The sequence below is a fragment of the Diadema antillarum genome, unplaced genomic scaffold, assembly GCF_040938485.1.
Source record: "Diadema antillarum isolate AM-2024a unplaced genomic scaffold, OU_Dant_1.0 scf00000020, whole genome shotgun sequence".
In the NCBI taxonomy this organism is placed as follows: Eukaryota; Metazoa; Echinodermata; class Echinoidea; order Diadematoida; family Diadematidae; genus Diadema; species Diadema antillarum.
This window is the reverse complement of record NW_027270909.1, coordinates 1,980,001-2,003,890: the sequence shown is the minus strand read 5'-3', so window position 1 is coordinate 2,003,890 and position 23,890 is coordinate 1,980,001. Positions and strand designations below refer to the sequence as shown.

The 23,890-nt window shown below is 38.8% G+C and overlaps 1 protein-coding gene across 1 annotated transcript in view; it reads left to right on the top strand.

Annotated features, from left to right (window-relative positions):
* Positions 1 to 15,304: 15,304 nt before the first annotated feature.
* The window catches only part of LOC139728908 (organic cation transporter protein-like), a 55,841-nt gene continuing 47,255 nt past the window's right edge, over positions 15,305 to 23,890 (top strand). Inside the window, exon 1 of the mRNA XM_071639841.1 lies at positions 15,305 to 16,203. The gene's annotated coding sequence lies outside the window, so the exon portion shown is untranslated. The remainder of the gene's footprint in view (positions 16,204 to 23,890) is intronic.

Genomic DNA, 23,890 nt, shown 5'->3' with positions numbered 1-23,890 from the left:
TCGGAGTTGAGGAATAGTGCATAATCATTATACTCTTGTGGTGATGATTCTTTCTTTAAATACAAGATGTACGTATTCTATATAAACATAATAAATATACCAATCTATAAAGCGCAAATCTAAATAAATATACCGCGCTGGAAAAGCTTTTGATGATATGCTTTATAATAATGCACATTTAAGTGAAATGAAAAAAAAAATACTGTTGTATGTTATGATTCTTGATTTGAAGACTGTTATAGCTGGGAATTTCCTGACCTCTAATGCATGTCATTCCACAATTTGGGAGCTGAACAGGCAAAAGTTCATTTCATTTCATTTCATTTTTATTTCATTTCCGGCCAAAGCATATAATATGACAATTTCATATAAACAAATTAAGTACAATGTAACTATTACATTTCCAAATGAAATTTAGAAACATGTCATTTGTTTACATGAATCAATAAACATACTAGTTGAAAAAATACATGGGCAAAATGTGACTGAATCATAAGAAAGAAAAGGTCGGAAATGGAGGGGACTGCTAAAAAGCCAAGCTTGTAGAATGCAGTCCCCTCGTGAGTCGTGAAAATTATAGTAATAATGCAACAAGACAATTTGACATAGTCCTCGGGAAACAGAAAATAAAACGAGTACGCACACAAAACGCACACACAGACGAAAACAAAGCTGCTCTCTTACATACGCGTGGAAAGAATAAATAGGAGGTCAAAGGCCAGAGAGGGACAGGAAGAGAGAAGAAGAGTTCATGGGTCAATGCCAGGGCACATGAGACTTTGGTCTTACCAAGAAGTGGACTATCTTACATATAACAGTTATGAAATAGATTAAACAAAGTAAAGACATTAACAGCAAAGAAATCAGTTAGCAACTTTCGAAATGCAAATCCCCAGTGATATAAGAATTGATAAATATTTTCTTTGATTTCAAAGCATTCTGTTCGGTATCATCTATATGGCATTCTGTTCGGTATCATCTATATGCAGACGACATACAAGTTTTTGTATCTTTTCCACCACATCAAATCCAAGCATCTCATGCACTGCGCTGTCTAGAAAATTGCATCATTGATATTGATGCTTGGATGAGGTCTAACTCATTGTTTCTAAACCACAGCAAGTGTGAATTTATCCTTTTTGGTTCTAAATCTCACTTGAATAAGTTGGATATTAATTGTATTTCGATTGTAGGTAATGATATTCCTCTGTCAAAGTCATGTCGCAATCTGGGTGTTATGTTTGACTCTCACATGGCTATGTCCGATCAAATCACCAACATTTCTAAATCAGTCCGTTATCAATTGCGCAATATTGGTTTTATTCGCAAGTATTTGACTCGCTCTGCCACGAAAAACTTGTTCATGCACTTATTTCTTCACGCCTTGATTTCGGTAATGGTTTGTTTTTCAATCTACCAAACTCGCAAATTGCCCAATTACAAAAGCTACAAAATGCCGCTGCACGTATTGTTTCTTTGTCAAGTAAACGCAGTCATATCACACCTATCCTGAAGAGTCTTCATTGGTTGCCTGTACAGGAGCGTATTCGGTTTAAGATACTTCTTTTGGTTTATCATGTTATTGAGGGAACAGCTCCTGATTACAATGTTTGTTTGTTTCGTAAATACCAACCTTCACGAACTCTTCGATCCTCAACTTCAGGTCTCTTACATATTCCGTTTTCTAGGAAATCTTGGGGGGAACGAGCTTTCGCTCACGCTGGACCAACACTGTGGAATTCACTTCCTCGTGAGCTGAAAGACTCGAGCTCTATAACATCTTTCAGGAGTAATTTAAAATCCTATCTGTTTAGCAGTGCATTTTGAAGACCAGTGTCTTTTGAAGACAGACTTTCATGTCTTTTTTTTCTGCTTCTTCATCCTTCTTCTATTACTGTGATGTACTTGTATTTTCAATCTGTTTGCTTTGATGTACAATTGTAAAGCGCCTTGAGCATTTAATCAAAGTGGAGAACGGCGCTATAGAAATTGTATGTATTATTATTATTATTATTAAGAGTGTTAAAACTTAGAGATTCTTTTATGCTGCTGTCAAGGGAGTTCCAAAATTTAGGTCCAGCGAAGGTCTCCTAATGCTCGGTCTCCTAATGTCATTTTGTTCTTACATGTTGGAATTTGGAAAACAAGTGTGTCTTAAAAACTGTCCAAAATATGAGTGTTTTTGTAAGAACAAGAACTAGCAGTTCAGTATTGTAACTTTAGGGGCTTGACCAATGAGTGCCTTGTATACAATCAGCAAAATCTTAAAAGACATTAAATTTTGTTGGCGAATTGAAAGTTACTGTACCTCTGTCAGAAGAGGAATGATCATCAAAAATCTGGGCTCACTACAGATCAGCCTAGCTCAGTAACGTTGTTTCTGGACTCGCTGCAGTTGTGCAACTTGAGAATCAGGGAGTCCATAAAAATAACCCGCGGGGGCGGATCCAGGAATTTCGTAAAGAGGGGGCGCTAAACAATATTAAAGGGAGGGGGGGGGGGGATCATCCCACTAGACCGACACCCACGAGTCATACAACCCACGAGTTCGACATTGAAAACAGGTCCATGAGTCATACAGCTCACGAGTCATACAGCCCACATGGGCCTTGTTAGCTTAGTGTCGAGCTAATGGGCTGTATGACTCGTGAGCTGTATAAGTCATGGGCTGTATGACTTGTGAGCTGTATGACTCGTCGGTCGTCGGTCTGACGTGCACCCACTGGATCTGCCACTGACCCCTTACAATAGTCCAAAATATTAATGATAGATACATGCATGGACAATCATTTTTATGCTATTTCCATTGAAATATTTCCTCATCACCGTCTGTATAAGAAAAGTAAGTGAACTTACCGTTATAAAGAAATACGATAACACGTTATTTATCACTCAGTTTAAGGCTCATACAATATCCTCACTCTGCCTTTCTCTAACCTACATCATCTTCTAAGGGAATAATCATCATGACCTAAAACACACAAAAAAAGATTTAACGTAAGCGCATTGAGGTCAAAACCGCTCCCTTTCTTCAGTTGTCAGACCATACATCACAATGAGTGCTCCATCCATGAACGTTTTAAGCTGAGTTAGGTTATCCAAATTTCTATTACACTTGTTATTGCATTTTGTTTCCCATTGGATGAATCACGGCGAAAAAAAAAGTGAACTCAAATCACCTTAAATCAAATATCGCCCCATGTAAAGATATCAGTCAGTTTTTGTTTTAATCTTTTGTTCAGATTTTGAGACAACCATGTTATAGGTTGTCATCTGGAAATCCCTATTCATTCATTCAAAGGTAAACGTACTTTTGGCGGTTTAAAAAGTACTTTTGCAAGCTGTGGGCATAATTACATTCCTGTAATGAAAGACAAACAAACCGGGGAACAAGAGGAAATACGGGAATAAACTCAATTCCCTGTTGTTCATGACATATGTTACGCATACACATGACAAATAACATAGTACCTGTGCGATTTTTTTTTTACCATCTATTGCTTAAAATCTATAGACGTCATCCAGTAATGGTTCGTAAGGGTGGAGATGCTATTGATGACTGTAAAGAACAGAGGACAGAAAAACACGTTTTTTATCAAGTTGACGTCATGAATCTGACCGATCACTGCAACATGTCGGTGCAAGCGCACTTACTGTTTATACATACATTTATACACGTACTTGTGGATCTCATTTAATATGTATGAACTTCGCGCGAACAATATTGTAATTTGCTTCGTTCGGGCTATCGCCCATGAGTTATGCATAGCCACGCAATCTGAAATCGGCTTTAACGAAAATCACTGTACTCTGTGTTGGCGGCTCCAAGCTGGTCGAAACGTGCATGAGATTGCACCTCATCCTGGATTAAAATAAAAGTCAGCAAGTTTGGCAGGCGTCCTGCAACATGCTCTACACGATGCCATTTTGCTGATGTATAAGCAGTAAATTATTGACGTTGTTTTGATCATTATGATTATACCTATAAGTATTATCTATTGTAGATTAACGGGTTTTAGTAGTCCGTGATGAAAGAAAAACCCACCAGAAATCATCAATTAATCATCAGGTATATGGAAATCAATAACATTCTTGCAGAGATATACTGGTAATGGAATGAATCAGAGTTTGCGTTTGATGCCACACAGAATGAAGAAATAAACAGCATTAATAAAACTACAGACGCGACAAAATGAATAACTGTTTCCTTTGATACCAGCGTTTGATATGACTTGCGATGAGATAGCTTCAATAACTTTCGCTCTTACAGAATCTCTTTCGAACAATCAAGTTTAGATGTGTGACGTTCGTTATGTCGAAACACACAAACTTCCAATACCTAGAGGTTTCTTAATCCGAAAATGAAAAAGTGTTAGTTAATGTGAACATTCGGGGCATGATTCAGTAGGTTCGTAGGTCCGAAAATAGTTGTCATTCCGAAGGTTATTGATTAATCCGCATTTTTTTTATGTTAACTTTATTTAGTGTGTTAATCCGAAAATGTAAAGACATGTGAACGCACTTTTGGAATTTCAAATCTTATTTCCCCTTTTGGATTGACGAACCTTCGGAATAACGAACCTTATTTCATTTTCGGATTAACGAACCTTCGGAATAACAAACCAGAATAAACATGCCACTGACTATTTCCGTATAATATCAGAATATTTATGCACACGAAATAACTTTTCTTAGATATCTAAAACCATTTCATGAAAGAAAATCTAGCTTATACGTACTTTCATCTTATGGTACTTGACGCACATCGATGTCGGGGCGCTGTGGCATAGTGGATAAGACTCCCGACCCCCAATCGGAGGAACCGAGTTCGATTCCCGCCAAATTCTTACGTCCTTGGACAAGATGTTTTTACCCACCATGTCCCTCTCGACCCAGGTGTATAAATGGATACCTGACAGCGCTAGGGTAATAATAATGACAGGGCCCTCTGGCAGAGCAGTGGCAACACTGAAGAGGCTACCCTGGATAAAGAACACATTACAGGGGCGGATCCAGGAATTCTGTAAAGGGAGGGGGGCGCAACTAATATTTCTCCTTTTTATTTCTTTTGTTTTTAACGATAAATAAGGGGGAGGGGGCGTGCGCCTCTTGCGCCCCCTCTGGATCCGCCACTGCACTATCATCATCATAATCATCATCATTTTCAAGAGATTAGATCTCGGCTCGGTGATTTATTCCAGTCTTGTGAAATAGAAATAATGACGATAATGTGGGAGCCAAAGCATCCTTCGATGAAGACAATGCAAGCCAGATGTGACGTCATGTCGAGGACTCATCATTTGGGGAAAACTTGGGACATAATTGATTGATTGCCAAACAGTATAGTACAATAGGTTTACAGTACGAAACTCTCACACATCGCGTAATGGTGGCATGTCATGTGTCATTATACGTTGCTTTGTTGACAGTTCAGAGTGACTAAAGCGGGGTATTTTTTTAACACAGTTATGTATATAACATATAAATCATAATATATGCACTCGCGGAGTAAGTCAGTCGATAGAGTATGAGCAGAAAAAAGGTAATTCATCCCAACAGGGCACAAGGGTTTTTAAATTCATAAGCATCTGTGATGTAATGATTATTCAAGACATCCTTTCAAGTGGTGCTTGGCCAGCACATCCACCTGACAGCAAAAGAGGTATGTCATGATCAACAGAAAAACATCGTCAATGCATTCAATGCAGAATAATGAAATGGATGCTTTCCCAAATTGTAATTGACTGACCATTCTGGTCACGTGGTCTAAACAAGTTGATGCTTTGTTGAACATGATTGATGAACTCTATAAATTGTTATGTCAGAGAGGCCTTTGCATTATGACCTTGCTTTGTAAACAACTGAAGTGCTCAACAAACACACACACACAGAGAGAGAGAGAGAGAGAGAGAGGGGGGGGGGAGGGGGAGAAAAGTCATTTGTACTCATGTGCACATGAGCTAATTCCGAACTATAACTCTTTGTTCTCACGTACAACTCCGTGAAAGATATTACAGGATGTCATGATAGTCGTGTATGCCAATAAAAAGTGCTAAGTCATCAACATTTTTTTTTTTAACAAGCTAACGTAAACACATTCACCAATTGAAGAGCTTGCTTCCAAAAGGCGCTTAATCAATTGAAAAATGATGGATAAAGCGCCTTTTAGAAGCAAGATCTTCAAATAAAGGTGCGTGTGCCCATGAGCGTAAAAAACAAAACAAACAACAACTATTCATATATCTGCAAAAGCTGCAGGGTCCCATGTCTTTCAAGGAACTGTTGAGTGGTTGATGCTGGCAACAAGGCCTGCTAGACTATTTCTTATAAGTGTTCTCAGCCACTGTAATATTGTGTAAAGCATCCATAGTTGATAGGGTTACAGTTCGTTATTCCGAAGGTTTGGTCATACAAACATTCGTTAATCCAAAAATGTATTATGGTTTGTTATTCCAAACATTCGCTAAATTAAAGAAGATTTGATATTCTGAAGGTTCGTTAATCCGAAAATGAAAATAAGGCTGGAAAGTTCAAAAGGGTTTTTTTTTAGTACGCACAGTCTTTACTTTTGAATTTATTTCATTTTCGGAATTACGAACCCTCTTAATAAAGAACCTTCGAAATAACGCTAAAAATTATCGGATGAACGAACCCTTTTTCATTTTCAGATCAAAGAACCTGGAGTTATGAGGAATTTGTATAAAAATAACGAACCTTTTTCTAATTTCCGGATTAAACGAAGCGTCGAAATAATGGATATCATCTGGTTGTTGTCTCTTTTTTTTCGTGACACGTCAGAATTCGTGTCCATCTGAAACATTCATGTCTTTTGCCAAATGACAATTCTGCGAAAGGAGGGAATTCAGTTTAACCATGAACAGCTGATAAAAATGTTGTTAGTCATAGCGTTTATATAACACAGTTTGGCAGTGATAGCTTCCAGAAATCGCAAGATCAACCTCATGCGAGCAGTAACCTAGAACCTTGAACGGTGATTGGCTGTTTGGCTGTGTGAGCAGGTGTTAGTTTCCTGTGAATAAAACAATAAAAACAAAGACAATGGTGGTGTCGTATTTCTTCTTTTTTCATTCTGTCTCCGTAACAAATGATGATCATCCATTTCAAGAGACTTGACCATTGAATAGAAACGAGAACAGAAGTACCTGACCCTAAGAGATCTATATGTTGTAGAAGAGAACAGAGAGTTTTACCCCTCTGGTACATCTTATGTTCTGCACAAACTTTTTTTAAATCTCCTTTCCCTAGAACCTATATACACCGAAAAACCTTGAGGCTGAGATTGTTAGATTGAAGTGTTGTAACCTCTGATATTCATACCACATTTCAATTTGAATACGATTTATTAATTCATTATTGCACCCAAACGCTGAAAAACAAATCATTAATAGTGCTGTTGTTGTTGTTGTGGATCTATTGTAAAATCAGATAAAAAGATGGTACAATGTTACAAGTAAATATGTATATAACAGAAACGGACAATAATCTAATCATGCTACGTAACTAGCAAATTATGAGCTCCCTCGTGGAGACGTTATGTTGTATATCTAATAATAATATTTATTTGTTTAAGATCTATTATGGTTTGATTTTATGTTAGTATTGTCTAGGACAAATTATTTGTTTAATAGGGTCCCATTTTTCTTTCTCTCCTTTTCTTTTCTTTTTAAGACAACAACAACACTAGCAAAATATCGCTATCGCGGTCTTTCATTTACCGTACAAGAAAAGAATATCAAAAATATTCACATCATAAAATAAAGTGTAAACAAAGGAGCCAAAAGATAATATCCACACAGTGGCATCAAATTTGACAGAACAATACGACTGGGTGCATACACTTTCTGAGGCTGCTGAATGTTTGTTTGTTTTTTTAATTTGAAGCTTTTAAAACAACTATACTATAATCATACCTCATTTGAAAGGAGGATTAAGGTCCAATGTCTTGATGAGGTATTGACATATATTTTGGCTCTTAAAGTATCACACCGTTAACGTTCGTTTATCTTTTTTCCTTCTTCTCAAAATCTGCCTCCTTCGACCTGAAGACAGTCTCTTCATAACATCTCTATAGCTAGATTTTCGTGCTTGACCACATCACCGAGATTTTAACGTGCTCTTTACGACGTAGGTGAAGTGGGTCCTTTTACCAAAAATACAGGATATATAGTTCTCGCGCACAAGGATGCGACATCTTTAAAGGAGACCTCCGGATGATTTTCAGACTTTTACATTTGAACAATTAGGCCCTATAGATTAGTTATACTGAGTACAGAGTTTCAGAATATATAGTGATTGGGTTGAGGAATAAGAATGTTTTCAAAATTTACGACAAATTGCAATGAACAAGGATGATGACATGGCAGACTCACCATAAGAATGCATGAGTTGAGGCTCAAGGAGCAGAACAAAAGAAGATGACGTTCATACATTATACACAGGTGAACTTGTAAAGCAAGTGGTACTGTAATGAAATGACACTGCAACAATTGTGAAATATGTGAGTCTCCTGTGTCATCAACACTGTTCAGTGTAATTTGTTTAAGATTTTTCAGAGCACTGTTTCTCTGCTCAAGGACCACAATAATTTCCACATATTTATACATGGAGCTGTCGATTTGTGTACTACATGATGCGATGTTGTAAAATTATGAAAATCGACTGGAATACCCCTTTCAGTCTTCTTCGAAATACCTGGCAATGATGATGAGGCGCATTGCTAAAGAGCGCTACTGTCGGACTTAGATTCGACCCGTACACGGAAGTGCACGGTCTTATCCGCCGTTCTCAACCACTCAGTCACACCAGAACTTTACACTGATGTTCAGAACTGCCCCTTAAAAGGCTGCCTCTTTAACAGGCCTCCTCTTGGCGTTATGTATTATGGCTTGTGTCACTTTCTGTGGTTTCGAGGGATGTCAATAATGACGTCACAACCATACAAGGACTGACAAGTTGTCACTCAAATGCCGCAGACAATTATTGTTAAGTCCAATTGATACCATGTGAGTTTCATTAAAGAAGTTTTTAATAGTGTATTGCGCCTCTCTTGAGTTGAATGTGCTATGTGACATCCGAATCTTTAATCATCTATGCATCCTGTCCTGCACTCTGGATGCCAAATGGAAAACGTTAAGATTTTAAGCCAACTTGTGAGAGTTGTGCTGGGTGTTGGGGGGGGGGGGGGGGAGGGATTAGAGAGCAAGTAATCAAAATGAATACAAGCTAGCATACAACCTTGAACTGAATTACATGACTCTGCAAACTCTCTGAAAGCTGTTGTCGGTTTTTTACGTCTTTTTAAACGATATTTATACGGAACAGGTGATTTCCAAACAAATCGTCGCCTCGGGATCGCAGAATGTGACACGCTTACTCAAACAATGTCACTTGAGAATTTGCCATGACACTGAACTTGAACTTGAACTGAGTTTGACATAATAAATGAGTGCTCGTGTGTACGTGTGTGCATGAAACAGCTATAATGAAATCCATGGTACGACAACGCAACACTTTTGTGTATGAATGATATGTATCATATCAGGAGTAACTCAGTCACATCCGGGTACTGAAGTAAGCGGTGATACCCGCCGGGAAGCGTTTTTTTTAAAGACGGCACAGATTGGGACATGGCGCGTGTTAAACCTATGGGAAAAACGTTGGGTTAGGGTTTTTGGTTATGGTTATGGTTATGGTTAGGGTTAGGGTTAGGGTTGGGGTTAGGGTTAGGGTTAGGGTTAGGGTTTGATGGTTAGGGTTAGGATTAGGATTAGGGTTAGGTTTAGGCATAGGGTCCCCGATAAATTTGTAGTTTCCCCAATCTGTGCCGTCTAAAAAAAACACGCCGCCGGGAACGGACCCATAAAGAGCGCCCCCGCATCTTCGAGCGCAAACTCGCAGGTTCCCATGGTCAGCACACCCATGGACCCACTCGGTGCACCTATGAAAGAAAGTTTGGAGCTGATGACAGCTTACAGAATAAAGTATGGAAGAAGATCAAGAAACCAAACCACAACAATAACAACAACAAAACAAAATAGATAAAAAGCACATTACATTAGCGCGGATTACGGTACGGATAAATCCCAAGGGGTGCACGCCTAAACACGCCTAACATGATACAATGACAATAAAAATTAGCATTGAATAAGTGATGACAATGATGAAGTTGATTGTGAATATCATCATAATAATATAATTTTTTTATGAGCAAAGAGTAATAGCATTACTTCGTGGGTACTACATCTACTCCTATAAGATTCCTTATTCCGAAATTTCGTTAGTATGTACTTTTTTTTTCAGATTAACATACCTTATTTTGTTTTCGGAGTAATGGATCTTCGGCACAACGAACCTTCGAAATAACGGCAGAAATTTTTGAATGAACAAATATTTTTTTTCTGATTATTTGGAATCTGGATTTACGAAGTTGGTGTGTTTCGGAATAACGAATCTTCGTAATAACGAACCTTACTATATTTTCGGATTTAACGAACTTTCTGGAATAACGAATATCACCTATCTCCGCATATTATACCAGGTCTTAAAGGCCCGGTGACGTATGGAGGAATGGGTAATCTGATTGAATAAATCTTTGTTCGCTGCCGGCTGGGGTATAATCGAAAACCACGAATAGCGTCCATCAGCGAATATGTGCGTGGAAGCAGCGTACATCATCTGTAACGATCGACTTCAGTCGAAATTCTTCGGCTGTATGTCCACTTTCATAGAGATCAGTGATAAGGCTAGACACAATGTGGGAATTCTCGAACATATCCGAGCCAGGCCAGCCTTAATTCCCACCCCACGCTGTTACATGGTATTCCCACGCTCCCGGGTCTAGGAAATTACACTGAAGTTCCACACAGAGACATCAAGGAAGTTGTTAATATTTCAACACTTTCATGAGAGATTGCTGATACTTAAAGGGGATGGCTAGTAACTGATCAGTGGGAATCAGTGGGAATGCTGGGGGATGATTGTCACTGTACAGGCATCCTAACCTGGAAACATTAAACTGCACTTTACTTGAATATGAGACCATTCTGAAGCAAATAATTTTCACACAACAATATATATATATATATATATATATAATGTACTCTTAAATGAATCCCACAAGGATTGTGTATGGAACAATCATCCCCCAGCATTCCCACTGATTCCCACTGATCAGTTACTAGCCATCCCCTTTAAAAGACACCCATGTAGCAGGATGCTACAAGTACCATGACAGGCTGTTGTCAAAAGGAGCTCCCTTAAATATCCATGGTCATTCGGGGAGTGCTCCAGGGTAGAATAACTGTGGCTTTTCAAACACAGATCTGCAGGAGTTACATTATTTTGTTTCAACGCGCCCACCTAACCATGCCAATGTAAATTGATATTTTTTTCTTATATAACAAAATCATAGATACTTTTAACAGACAAGAAATGAATGGCTATTGATCAGACAAACGATCCTCAGCCCTATCGAAAGGAAATTCTGCATCTTGCACTTAAATTTTTTATGGCTGCATGTGGGTCTCAAGAAAGCGTTATCTTAGAATCAGAGCTCATTTTATTTTCTTTTTCTAAAGTGAGGGAGGATGCATCGGAATTTTGTCGAACGTGTCATGAATGTTAAGTGGTTAGAAAACCACTATATGGCCGTTAGACCTGCACCGTTGATCGAGGAACCGTTTAGTAGTATCCTAGTTGATTGCGTTGGTTCATTTCGGAAGTGCAAGTCGGGATGTCACACCTGCTGACGTGATGAATGTTTCCATGAGAAACTCGCCATCATTTTTCTGGAGGAGCATAAACTGCTAAATTAGTTCTCGACTTTGTTAACGTTATTTACCATTTACGGACTACCAAAAGAAATTTAATCGGACAAAGATGATAATTATTTCGTGTTTCATATCTTCGAAGAGTTGATTTACGAGCTCGATCTTCAACGTGTCAAATTGTCAGCACCATATTCTGAAAGAGTAGACTTTCTTTAAAATGATGTATAACTCAAATCAAATGGACTCTCCTAACCTATCTAAATATTGGAAAGAAAGCTCAAACTCAGGAAAAGTGTGAACTGAGAAAAGAGGCTCTGAAGTACAATGTCTATTCAAGCGCTTAATCTTTACCAAACCGTGCTGGTTGTGCGATGAATGGGACAAAAAACAGGAAGTAAACCACCAGAGTAACAGCAATGAAGAGATTATCAGATTAAACTGAAATTAAGCAGGCCTCATTAACACATTCTGTCCATAATTAATACCAAAAGAAATTTAATCGAACAAGGATAATAATTTTGTGTTTCATATCTTCGAGGAGTTGATTTACGAGCTCGATCTTCAACGTGTCAAATTGTCAGCACATTACCCGCGATCTCATGGTAAGGATCAAAATCAGTCACAAGACTGTATTTCAATTGATATTTTAAGAAAACATGGCGAAAAGATCATTTCAGTCGTAATCTTGTGAGCTGAATGGCACGCAACATATGGATTTAACCTTGAATACGTATAGTCGATAAGTTTCAACAAATACATTATTTGTGTAACTGATGGGTGTAAAAAAATCAATAATCAGAGAGCGGAATAAGAAGTTACTGGGGATACGACAGGTGACTACAACGATGATGTAGTGAGAGGCAGTGGGAATTTTGACTCTCAATGTTCAAGTTGAAGTCTCTGTTTGTTTGAAATCGGTCTGTTCACGTTTGTTTATCGGGATATGACAGTTAGTTATCATGCATGTCGAGAATCATTTTACCAAGTCACGCAACATTAAACATGGCAGCTGTCTTTGACAGTGATGGTATGAATGAATGAATGAATGAATGAATGAATGAATGAATGAATGAATGAAAGACAATAAAAGAAACCCTTAGCTTTATAAGCCATTAGGCGGTTCGTGTCGTTGCTATGACACGAATTCCCGAAAACTTGAATTTAATTGCACTCCGGAGGTAATATCATCCTTGAATGAGCTGGGGATACAGGGAATTGGATCACATAACAGATTACGATGTGATGAAGTTAAAAGGCAATAACTTTATGACGTGTCCTTGTCTTGTATGTGCGTCTATCAACCAAATTCTGAAGTAAAATTAAAGTTTCCAGACGACTTCAGGGAATTTGAGCAGCTGATAAAAGCAAAGCTGTTTTAATCATTGAGTTTTATAAACTTTTTTTTCTGCAACGTTGAATAAAATGTGATCCAGAAACGCGTTTCTGTAGAGATAAATGTTTGCAGCGCAAAGTCGTTTTGAAACGCGTTAATATTTCAGACCTTTACCCATGTAAACTACATGTATGATATCTTTTCCTAGGGTCAAACTGCGCAAAGGAGCTGCGCATTGACAAGGCCTTCCTATCAACTCGCAATAGAGATGATAAACGCAGCTGCAGTAATTATGTGACAATGCCGATGACGGACAAAAATATCATGGCCATGGGGCTTTCAGGGAAAGTTGTAAAAAAAAATGATTACCACGCCTCAAACTATTTAGGATATCGCTCAATTCTCATGTTGAGGCCAACTGTATGCAAGGATCAATACTGTCTCCAGAGTCACGGTCACTAGTCTAGACCTTCATATTATATACTCCTTTAATATATTCGATGGGGTCGCAAATATCACCGCATGAAATTTGGAGAACATATAAAATATTACTACCAGATTGTTTTGTCCATTACGTGGATAATACCTCTGTTGGGCTCAAAAAATATGAACTGCAGGAGAGATATAGTTTCATGTAAAGGTCTAGTTATACTAGCACGCCTTTTGGCCACGTGTCGTCCAGCAAATAATGTCAAAACTTGTCTGCACTTGTTCAAGTCATTCACAAAAATTAGAAAGAAAGGACAAGCTCTGGTATTGTCGGTTTGACAAGCCCATTTTCATGTTACGATAAGGAATCCTTATTCGGATCATTTAATTTTTTGTTTTCTTTATTATCTCGGATACACGAACCCCGGTTTGTTTGTTTGTTTGTTCGTTTGTTTTTTATGTATGATTATTTATCTAAGGAGTATCAAACCTTCGAGATCATATTGAAAATGCGGAATAACGAACCTTCAAAGTAACGACACGTAACCCTGGTTGGCTTATGTAAGAATGTCAAATTGAATTATTCTCTATCATTATAGGGAATGGTCACTGGGATTGCAATAATTATATCATTCCACTAAAATTGTTTGGATTTAAACAAACGCATAACATTTATTTCCAGTGTTTTGCTAGTCATAGCATGCAAAGCGTGCACATTTGCTTGCCTTTATGACGGCTGAATTTACTCTTGAGAGTTTATTGAATCATAACGCTTGTCCTATTTTCCCCTTCTGATCCCTCCCTTGTCCTTCCGTTTGGTTTGAAGACGACAAGCACTGGTCAATATTGATATTTGCTCAGTGTTATGAGCAGTCAGTCTTATCATGGCAAAACCAAACCTCACTCTGTGCAGAGCGAGTCACAAGTGGGACTGGGGACGAGCGTGGCACACATCGCACACTCTTTTGCATATTATTGAGACGACTTTATTAGAAAGAGAATGCGAGCGAGAAATGTTCTCCAACTAATGTGCTCAGTCAAACAATCCAGCTGAGACCGCTAATAACGGAAACATAAATTTCTCTTATGCGTGCATTTTCTATTACCTTAGAATATAGTTCTACAGGTAAAGTCAAGGAAGCTGTTACTTCCCTTCAGTGTTGGACTTCGTGTCGAGAAATTTGTTTGCACGTCACATTAATTAGTTCACCTTATTGCCGAGAGAGCTAGCCCATTGTGTTTAAGAGGCTGGGTTATACGATCGGTATAATGGCAGTTACATTGTTTAATGTGTGTGATGTAAATAAGGTGACGAACGTAGGATGCAAGTCGTATCCTCTCGAAGTCCCGTAAGTGGGATATCTTTCGAAACAGCCTTGTCGGAGAAATATATGCATCCTCTTGCACAGTTTTATGCATATGAATATAGTGGAACTTAGCCCATTCTTGGGGTTCTTTTTATTTTGTTTTGATTGGCTACAACTTTGTTAAATAGTTTAAAGATGATATTAATCATTTAATCCTCCTCACTATCCATTGACTGTATATTACATTCTCTTTCTTATTCATGTAGGTAGCAACGCGCACTCTCTTCTGTGACCACTGTGATGAAGTATTGCAACAAATTACGCACTGACGTGACAATGGTGTGTGCGTTCTCCTGTACGCATGCAGGGAGGTTATTTGTCTTTCGCTCTATCCTGTCTCGGCTACACTCAGGTAAGGCTTTTATAATCTTATCTGCCGCGGAACGAGAGGGACGGAGCAAACTGTGCGGCACCACTGGTCCCGACAGCAAACAGTAGCTGGGAGGCGTAGTTTGGCGTTTAGCCAGTCGAAAACTTTTCATAGAGCTGCCAACCAATTGTTAATTGGGCGTAGATATTAACAGTCGCCATGACAACAAATTCGTTCCCGTTTTGAAGTGGTGACTTACGGACGACGGAGTGATCATATCAGCATTTGGTGATTGTGCTCGATGAGTAGGAAAACCCAGATAACGAGACGATTATTGAAAAGAAGCTAACAGTAGTCACTGTTAGGGGTCAAGGCGAGGTTTTTCCGAAACGTGGGTCCGACGTGTTTCATCCCAACAACCAGCAACAATAAAAGATGCGAAGTTGATTTATCATCTCGACGGCTTGGAAACCAATCGACCTCCCCAGAAACTCACACCACCGCAACTGTATCATACCAGCTCAAAAAATCTCTCTCTCTTCTCTCTCGAACACAGTGTGGAAACCGCAGAGTTTATGTACATAATTGTTACCTTACTTGCGAGGTACTGACACGACACAAGACAATAAGAAGACTCTAATCCGTCAACACGCGACTTTTATGACTGACGACTGGACACGTCCAGTACACGATCAAAGTCTGCTAAGGAGTTGTACCTCTTTATTTTTTTGTCTGCTTCCGTCATTTTGTGCGTAAGTTTGACACGAATTTGTTCAGGCCTATTGGCAAACGTTGGACAGCCAAAATATAACTTGAGGCGACTTCAAGATTCACCCGCCAGGTAAGGGGACAGAGTGTCGTCGCATTGCGACAAGAGGACACAGTGTGTCTCCCGCTCTCACAGAACGAGGAGGGGTTAGTTCATGTACCCCAACCACCAGCGTTTGGTCGTACCACTGCCACGCCTATCTAGTGGTGAGTATCATTATCGATATTTTGAAATCAACGTAATCACGGGTCCGCCTGTGGTCCCCCTCTCAGTTCTTCTGTTTACATAGCCAACAAACATACATACATGTTCATCTTACAACCATGAATACGGACAGAATGGATGAACTAATATCACACAAGCTGTCTCGGAGTCAAAATGAAGTTAATGTCTTGCGTATCTTAACAATACACTGGGCAACCGTCATTCCTATGGTCTATATCTTTGAAGAACAATTATGTTTGTCAGTTTACGTCAAAGGCTAATATCAATACTCTCCTAGGTACACGTCCCCAGTTGAGACCCACAAGCCAGTCTTGGCTACCGTCCATCAAACAAACGTTAAAACTTGGCTGCATGTTCACGTTATTCTTGCTATTAAACAAGAGTTCAGTTTTAGCAAAGGGAGCGGAGGCAATTCCATTGCAGTCAGATAGAAATAACTACGGAAAGCTGATGTAACCATTGTTTTAGGCGCTATGCATATTAAGGAGACGATGACTCTATAGTGTATATTATAAGCTCTATAATAAGTTTATGTAAATACCATAGAAAAGAAACATTTGTTCGTAATTTAGCAACTATGCAGAAAAGTCCATTATTACTGAATTAAACCAGCTTTAGAAGCTCATATTCTCTTCCTGTTCATTTGATTCTTGAGAAGGATATCTGAAGTCCTGTTTTTTTTTATTTTCGTAAGGCGATGGGAGACACGATCAACAAAATCCTCATCACCCTCTCTTACTGTTACACAGTGTGAATACATAAACGATATCATTCTTTTGTAAAACGTAACAATAAATTTAGTAAAACGATGTGTGAAATTTTTCATCCCTATCTAGACTTTTGTCTGTCCCGAGTCTTCATGCTGTGTTCGAGTAATTTTATTTCTAACGAGGTTATCTCCTTTCACTGAAGACAGACAAGTTTCTCTATAAGCTGATAGAAATAGGGCATCGCAATCACACAAAGACAATATTTTGGTCCATAGAATGGCCTAATATCTCTGACTCACCTTAAGATAGTTGACAGCTTCTGAATATGAATATAAAGAACGCTCTTAGCTTCGCCCAAGACATATGACTTATCACGAGTAAAGTTTAGTACTCTGTGTTTAGGAGATCTGTCGTGATGGCAAATTGTTCCATGAAAAGTTTCCTTCTCCTTCTTTCTTGAATTGAATTGGGTTAAACTGGATATGGGTAAAAACATTAAGGAGATACTATGTTGTCTCCTCAAGGTCTAGTATCTCCTCGATGTGTGTGTGAGTGTGTTCTTTATAGTATAACCCTTAAAAATTGTCTTTCTGTGATGTCATTATTTTGAAAGAAATACATGGAATACTGATCGTTCTAACGTGGAATAAAGTAGCAAGTTACATATGATCGTGCATAAGTAGGAAGTGAAAATACAATGGAGTATCGACAGTGTTTTAATTTGCAGGCGGGCCTCAATTGAATTCACGCAAACCTTTCTGCTTGTGCAGTTAAAAGGATTCTTAGATTAGAACAGAAAATACAATTCAAATCTGTAAACTCTTAGAAACAAAGACTTTGAAAACTTATAAATAGTATGAAAATAGTGATGCGTATAGATAGTTAAAAGGCATTACTTTTTTTTGGTGGGGGGGGGGGGTGTAACACTGCTGGAAGGTATCTACTCAGAGATATCATCGTATGGAAGCCGCCCTCTCTTGTCTGGTGCTAAACAATCGGGCCCTCGGACACTGGACATTGATTGAGATTGAGATTGAGAGACTGTGCGTGAGAGAGGCGCATCTCACTCAAATCCAATATCCTCATTTCACTTAAAGGTATGAATACGGAGGGATTGCCAACGTTAAAGATCGGGGTGCCCCTCACCCGGTGCAGCGATCGCTTCAAATAGGTATACTAGTAAAACCATGCAGGGCTTTGATTCTGACCTATTTATTGGGTCGCCCCTGGGTATGACTGCCAATGTTATTCAGAGAGCGGTGATCAGTCAGTCAAGTTGTCTAACAAATAAGATAGTTAATGTCGATTCGTTATCATCTATGTCATCTTTATTGATATGAGTTTTCTCTAAAATACACTTGACATTCATTTAGTATTATTTAGTACTGGTTGAGGTGAGAATTCAGCTTTAACTTTTTGTGAGATATTTAGAAACCACTTTATGAAATGCTAAAAAGTATACAATTTTAAGAGATATTCAAAGTTTATTTCAGGAAAATCGGTTTTTGGATTTGGCTGAGATATCAAAAACGAAGTAAAGCAAAGAGGTCCTAATAAAAGGTGTGTCCCACCTTTTATAAGGATCGCTTTGTTTGCAATATCTCAGCCATTTCATGATCAATTTTCATCGAATAAACTTTGAATTCCTTCTATAACTATATGCTCTTTTATATTTCATAAGAGGAATGTCATTATCTCGAAAAGCCATCATCGAAAAAGCAGGGAACCTTAAACCCCATCCAACCGAAACTGTACGATCCCTTTTAACTTGTCGTAAGTATTTTTGTTCTACTTTGCCAATTATTGCATACCATAATCATATGAATGAATTGAATCTGATGATACATTCTAACCAAAAAAAAGAAAAAAGAAAAGAAAAGAGGAGAATTGCTTATCCCCTTTTGTCATATATTATGAAGGAGAAACGTTCCGTCGTCTCTCGTATTGTTTCCTTAAAAGCGGGTTTTTTATTTTTTATTTTTTGTAGTTTGTTCTCCTTTATACATTTAATCACAAGGTGATCCGAAAATTTCTGTTTGCTTTGACGAAAACAAACATGAAAAATCACAAATGTTCTGTTACGTTGTAATGAAGAAGAAATCTGCGTGCACTCTTTTTTTTTTCTCTGTGTAGGCCTTAATGAGATTGAAAGCTGAAAGAAGTTTTCGTGTTCATTCAACTTCATGGCACTACCATTCTATGTATTATAAAGAGAGCGACGAACACGTGATTTGGGTTTGTGGGGCTTGTTTTATCTCATTTCTTTCTCTTTTCTGTCGGGGGGGGGGGTGATTCTCATTTCTTTTTGACAAAGGCGCTGTATCTTGTTGTATATCAAATCTGAAGTGATGTAAATGTCACACATCGATATTAACATTTTGTTATTGCTTTAAAATAACAATATTCTAATATATAATATCTGGATAAATGTTTATCAAAACAGAGAAAAAGTTGGTTTTTTTTTAACTTTCAAGATAAAGCATAATACAAACAATGACACAAAACCGCTACGAGCACACGCTCACTTGTCTAATCTATACATGCATAGTACTCCCTTTATTCACACACTCTCAGGGGAGGAAGGATGTCAAATAAAAAGACAATGACTGAACCGACGCGAGAAGACTGCAGTAATGTGATGGTGTGTATAAAATCTCATTGGCTTGGAGACAGGGTCGCAACCTGGTGACGACACAAGTATGGCTGGTGACAGAAACGTCTCCGCGACGTCTCCGCGACGTCTCCGCGACGTCTTTTCGACGTCTTTGCGACGTCTCCTGGAGACTAGGCTGGTCTACAGGTCGTCGCGAGAGACTCGAACACGTTGATTTTCTAGCTCACCTGAGCCAAAGGCTCAAGTGAGCTATTGCGATCGTCCTTCGGCCGGCGTCCGTCGTGCGTCGTGCGTCGTGCGTCGTGCGTCGTGCGTCGTGCGTAAACTTTTCACATTTTCATCTTCTTATTGAAAACCCCAAGACCGATTTTCATCAAACTTGGCAGGTAGCATCCCTAGGGGGTTAGGAACTCAATTTATTAAAATGGGCACCATGCCCCACCCAGGGGGCCCCCAGGGGGCCCCAAACCCTCCAAAATTAAGGAATCTGTAAAAATCTTCTTCTCTAGAACCAGAAGTGATAGAGCTAAGTTAATACTATGAGTTAGTACATTGATTACTGTAGTTTCAAGTTTGTTCATGACAGAATCAGGGGTGCCCCCCCCCCCCTTGGGACCCAAGGGAGGGGTTCTAATGGGGCCTAAATTGTACATTTTCATCTTCTTCTTGAGAACCCCATGACCCATTTTCACCAAACTTGGCAGGTAGCATCCCTAGGGGGTTAGGAACTCAATTTGTTAAAATGGGCACCATGCCCCACCCATGGGGCCCCCAGGGGGCCCCCAGGGGGCCCAAACGCCCCAAAATTAAGGAATCTGTAAAAATCTTCTTCTCTAGAACCAGAAGTGATAGAGCTAAGTTAATACTATGAGTTTGTACATTGATGACTGTTGTTTCAAGTTTGTTCATGGCAGAATCAGGGGTGCCCCCCTTGGACCCAGGGGAGGGGGGTGAGGAAGGGTCCTAATGGGGCCTAAATTGTACATTTTTATCTTCTTCTTGAGAACCCCATGACCCATTTTCACCAAACTTGGCAGGTAGCATCCCTAGGGGGTTAGGATCTCACTTTCTTAAAATGGGCACCATGACCAAGGGGCCCCCAGGGGGGCCCAAACCCCCAAAATGAAGGAATCTTTAAAAATCTTCTCTAGAATCAGAAGTTATAGAGCTAAGATAATACTATGAGTGAGTACATTGATGACTGTAGTTTCAAGTTTGTTCATAGGAGATCCAGGGGTGCCCCTCTTGGGGGCAGGGGGGGGGGGGGGGTTGGTTGGGAAGGTCCAAGGGGGCCTGAATTGTACATTTTCATCTTCTTCCTGAAAACCTCATGATGTATTTTCGTCAAACTTGGCAGGTAGCATCCCTAGGGGATCAGGATCTCAATTTATAAAAATGGGCACCATGCCCCACCCAGAGGGCCCCAGGGGGCCCCAATCCCCCCAAATTAAGGAATCTTAAAAAATTTGGGCCCTTATTGTACATTTTCATCTTCTGCTTGAGAATGCCTGGTCAAATTTTGGTAGAGCTGTGAATAATTTAGATTAGTGACTGCGTGAAAGGTGAACTTGCGATACTCAGGTGAGCACTAGACTCGCGGGTCTCTTGGTTTTTTTTTTCGGAGACACTCTAATTAGTTGTCGCCATGTCGCCATTTAAACAAAAATCACTCTGTTCATTTACAATATCATTCATTATAATGTATCGTAATGTATACCGGTACATTGTTTTTGCATTATCTTATATTGTTGGATGGAAATAAAGCGACATTGGCGTGGTATTAGCGTTTTCACCGTAGCGTTTTCGCCGGAAAATGATAAATAATTGAAAAATACGGTAAAATTCACGAGGAATTGCTTTTGTTGTTGTTGTTGTTTTTAGATAAAAGGATATACACTGTATCACACGCTTTGGATATTCCCTTCGCCGTCTAGAATAAAGACTAAGCGCTGTGGACATCATAACCTTTGGATATTCCCTTCGCTGCCTTGAATAAAGACTAAGCGCACCGCGTTCAGAACACCTGTGAACATACCATAGAGCTGCATTTTACAGCTCTATGGAACATACAGAAGACAGTGCTCTTCTTTGTATAGCGGTTAGTTTCGATTCAGAAGTATAGGGATATAACAACGAGACCAAATTGGTTAAAAATTCATTTATTATGACTAAGCTACTCATTTGGAAATGCTATCATAGCTTGATAAGCATATCTATGCCCGACAAACAAAATGACACCAAAAAGGTTTTGCCATCTCAGATGGTACCAATATCTGGCCTGGCCTATGGACTAACAATACGATTAGACCCACTGCGAAGCGAGGAGTATAATTTTTCATGCAGAATTATCATAACAATGATTTATTGACTGTGGTCGAGGTTAGGGGCATACACATGGTCAACGCGGAATCCCAAAATGTCTCGATGTTTCACTTAAAGGGGAAGTTTACCCAATTATACACGTGCATTGAGTGAATGTAGCGATATTAATGGAACACATGAGGATGATGAGTGGAAGTTTGAGGAAAATTTGATAATCTGTTCGAAGGCTATGAATTTTTAAAGTGTTAGTGCCTCTACTGCAGGGAAGAGATGAGAAGGCTACAACAGCTTGTGACACCACTCCAGAACGAGAGAATTTCACAATATTTCATTTTCTACCATTATGAACAAAAACAATTGACTTGCCTCTTTCAAAAATCAGGGGGAATGATATTATCCTTAATATATCTTTAATGTTATATTTAATATAATTTTATTTATCAAGTTAGTTCCAAAATTATTGAATACATCTTCTTCATATCGTTGATTTGGTGTGATGTCACTAGCTGTTGTAGCCGTCTTATCCAGCCGTAGAGGCAACAACACTTCATAAAAATATAAAATATAAATCATTAAGCATAACATTTCATAACTTTTGAAAGGATTATCTGATTTTCCTGAAACTTTCAGTGATGTGTTTTACTAATATCACTGCATTCGGTCAATTCACATGTATATTTGGGTAAACCTTCCCTTTTAAAGTCACATTCATGTATTTCAAGTAAATAAATCCATAACTTAATATTACTTTTGAATGGCTTAAATCAACCTTGAATTTCTTTTAGACTTACGACTAAGAGAACTATTATTTTAGCCGATGTGTGTGAGAGTATGTTGGTAGGCAAATCAAATCCATTTTTTTCAAGTTGAGCATGCATACATTCGCTTATTTTTATTCCTAGATGTGGGGAATTATTAATTACATTCCATCTTTGTTTTCAACTTTCCAATGTTAGGAATCTATGAATCTTGAATTTCAAGTGTTTACTTTCCCCAAAACAGAGATCCATGTGAGCTTGGAAATTGCAAAATAGATATGTTTCAAAGTTCTTTTGTGAATATATCATTATTATGTCCGCAAACAGCTCCTGTTTTCCTCGATACCGGTTTGATTTGGAGTGTTAGATGCAGATTCCAATTGAGATATTCATCTTGACAAAATAGGCCTAATAGAAGACCTCAAAACCCGTGCTGATCCGATGAGATTAGAGATGAAATAGTACTATTTTACTAGGAGATTGTTATGCTGAATAACGTGTAATTCACATTTGTTTTGAATTTGTTGTCTTTTTTGGCGTAAATCAAGAGAAGGTTTGTTGGATTGGATCAATTAGTTCAATCGTATGAGTTAATTACTGATGCTGTTGGGAGAGTATGTGGGTCTTTATTTGCGTCAAATACGCTGTCTTCATAACATGAAATTACTTTAATGAAATTAGCTGTTAAACTCGTGATGGACAGCTTTGTTATAGCAGAAAAAAAAGAAGAAATGAGGAGCGGACCCAAGAGAGGAGATTGTTGTATGCCACACAGACTTCTGGGAGGAATATTTGCAGTTACTTAATGGTGACCATCTTGCAGAATATTCTGAACCACTCTAGGGCCTTCCCCCGTAGATCTCGTCTTGTTACAGTTTGTGAATAATAGACCTGTTTCGTCATCGATCGTGTCAAAGGCCTCTGTGGAGTAATCCAGAAATATCCCGTAGGATGCAGTCTTATGTATGCAAGGCAATAACATAACTTCGTGTGTGGTGCAATGATTCACTGTTGTTTGAAATAAAAACATTATGTTGCAAGTGATTGACAAATTGCCCTACATCGACGTCGATGTCGATGTAGGGCAATTTGTCAATCACTTGCAATGGAAACATCTCGACGGAAGAAATTCATGAATTTGAATAACAAAGCAGTACCCGCTGCATGCTATAAGGATTAGAACCAACACTTGCTTTCGGGCGAAAGCTCGGTGGTCTAGTGGAGATGACGCCTGTCCGGTGATCAGGAGGTCGTAGGTTCGAAT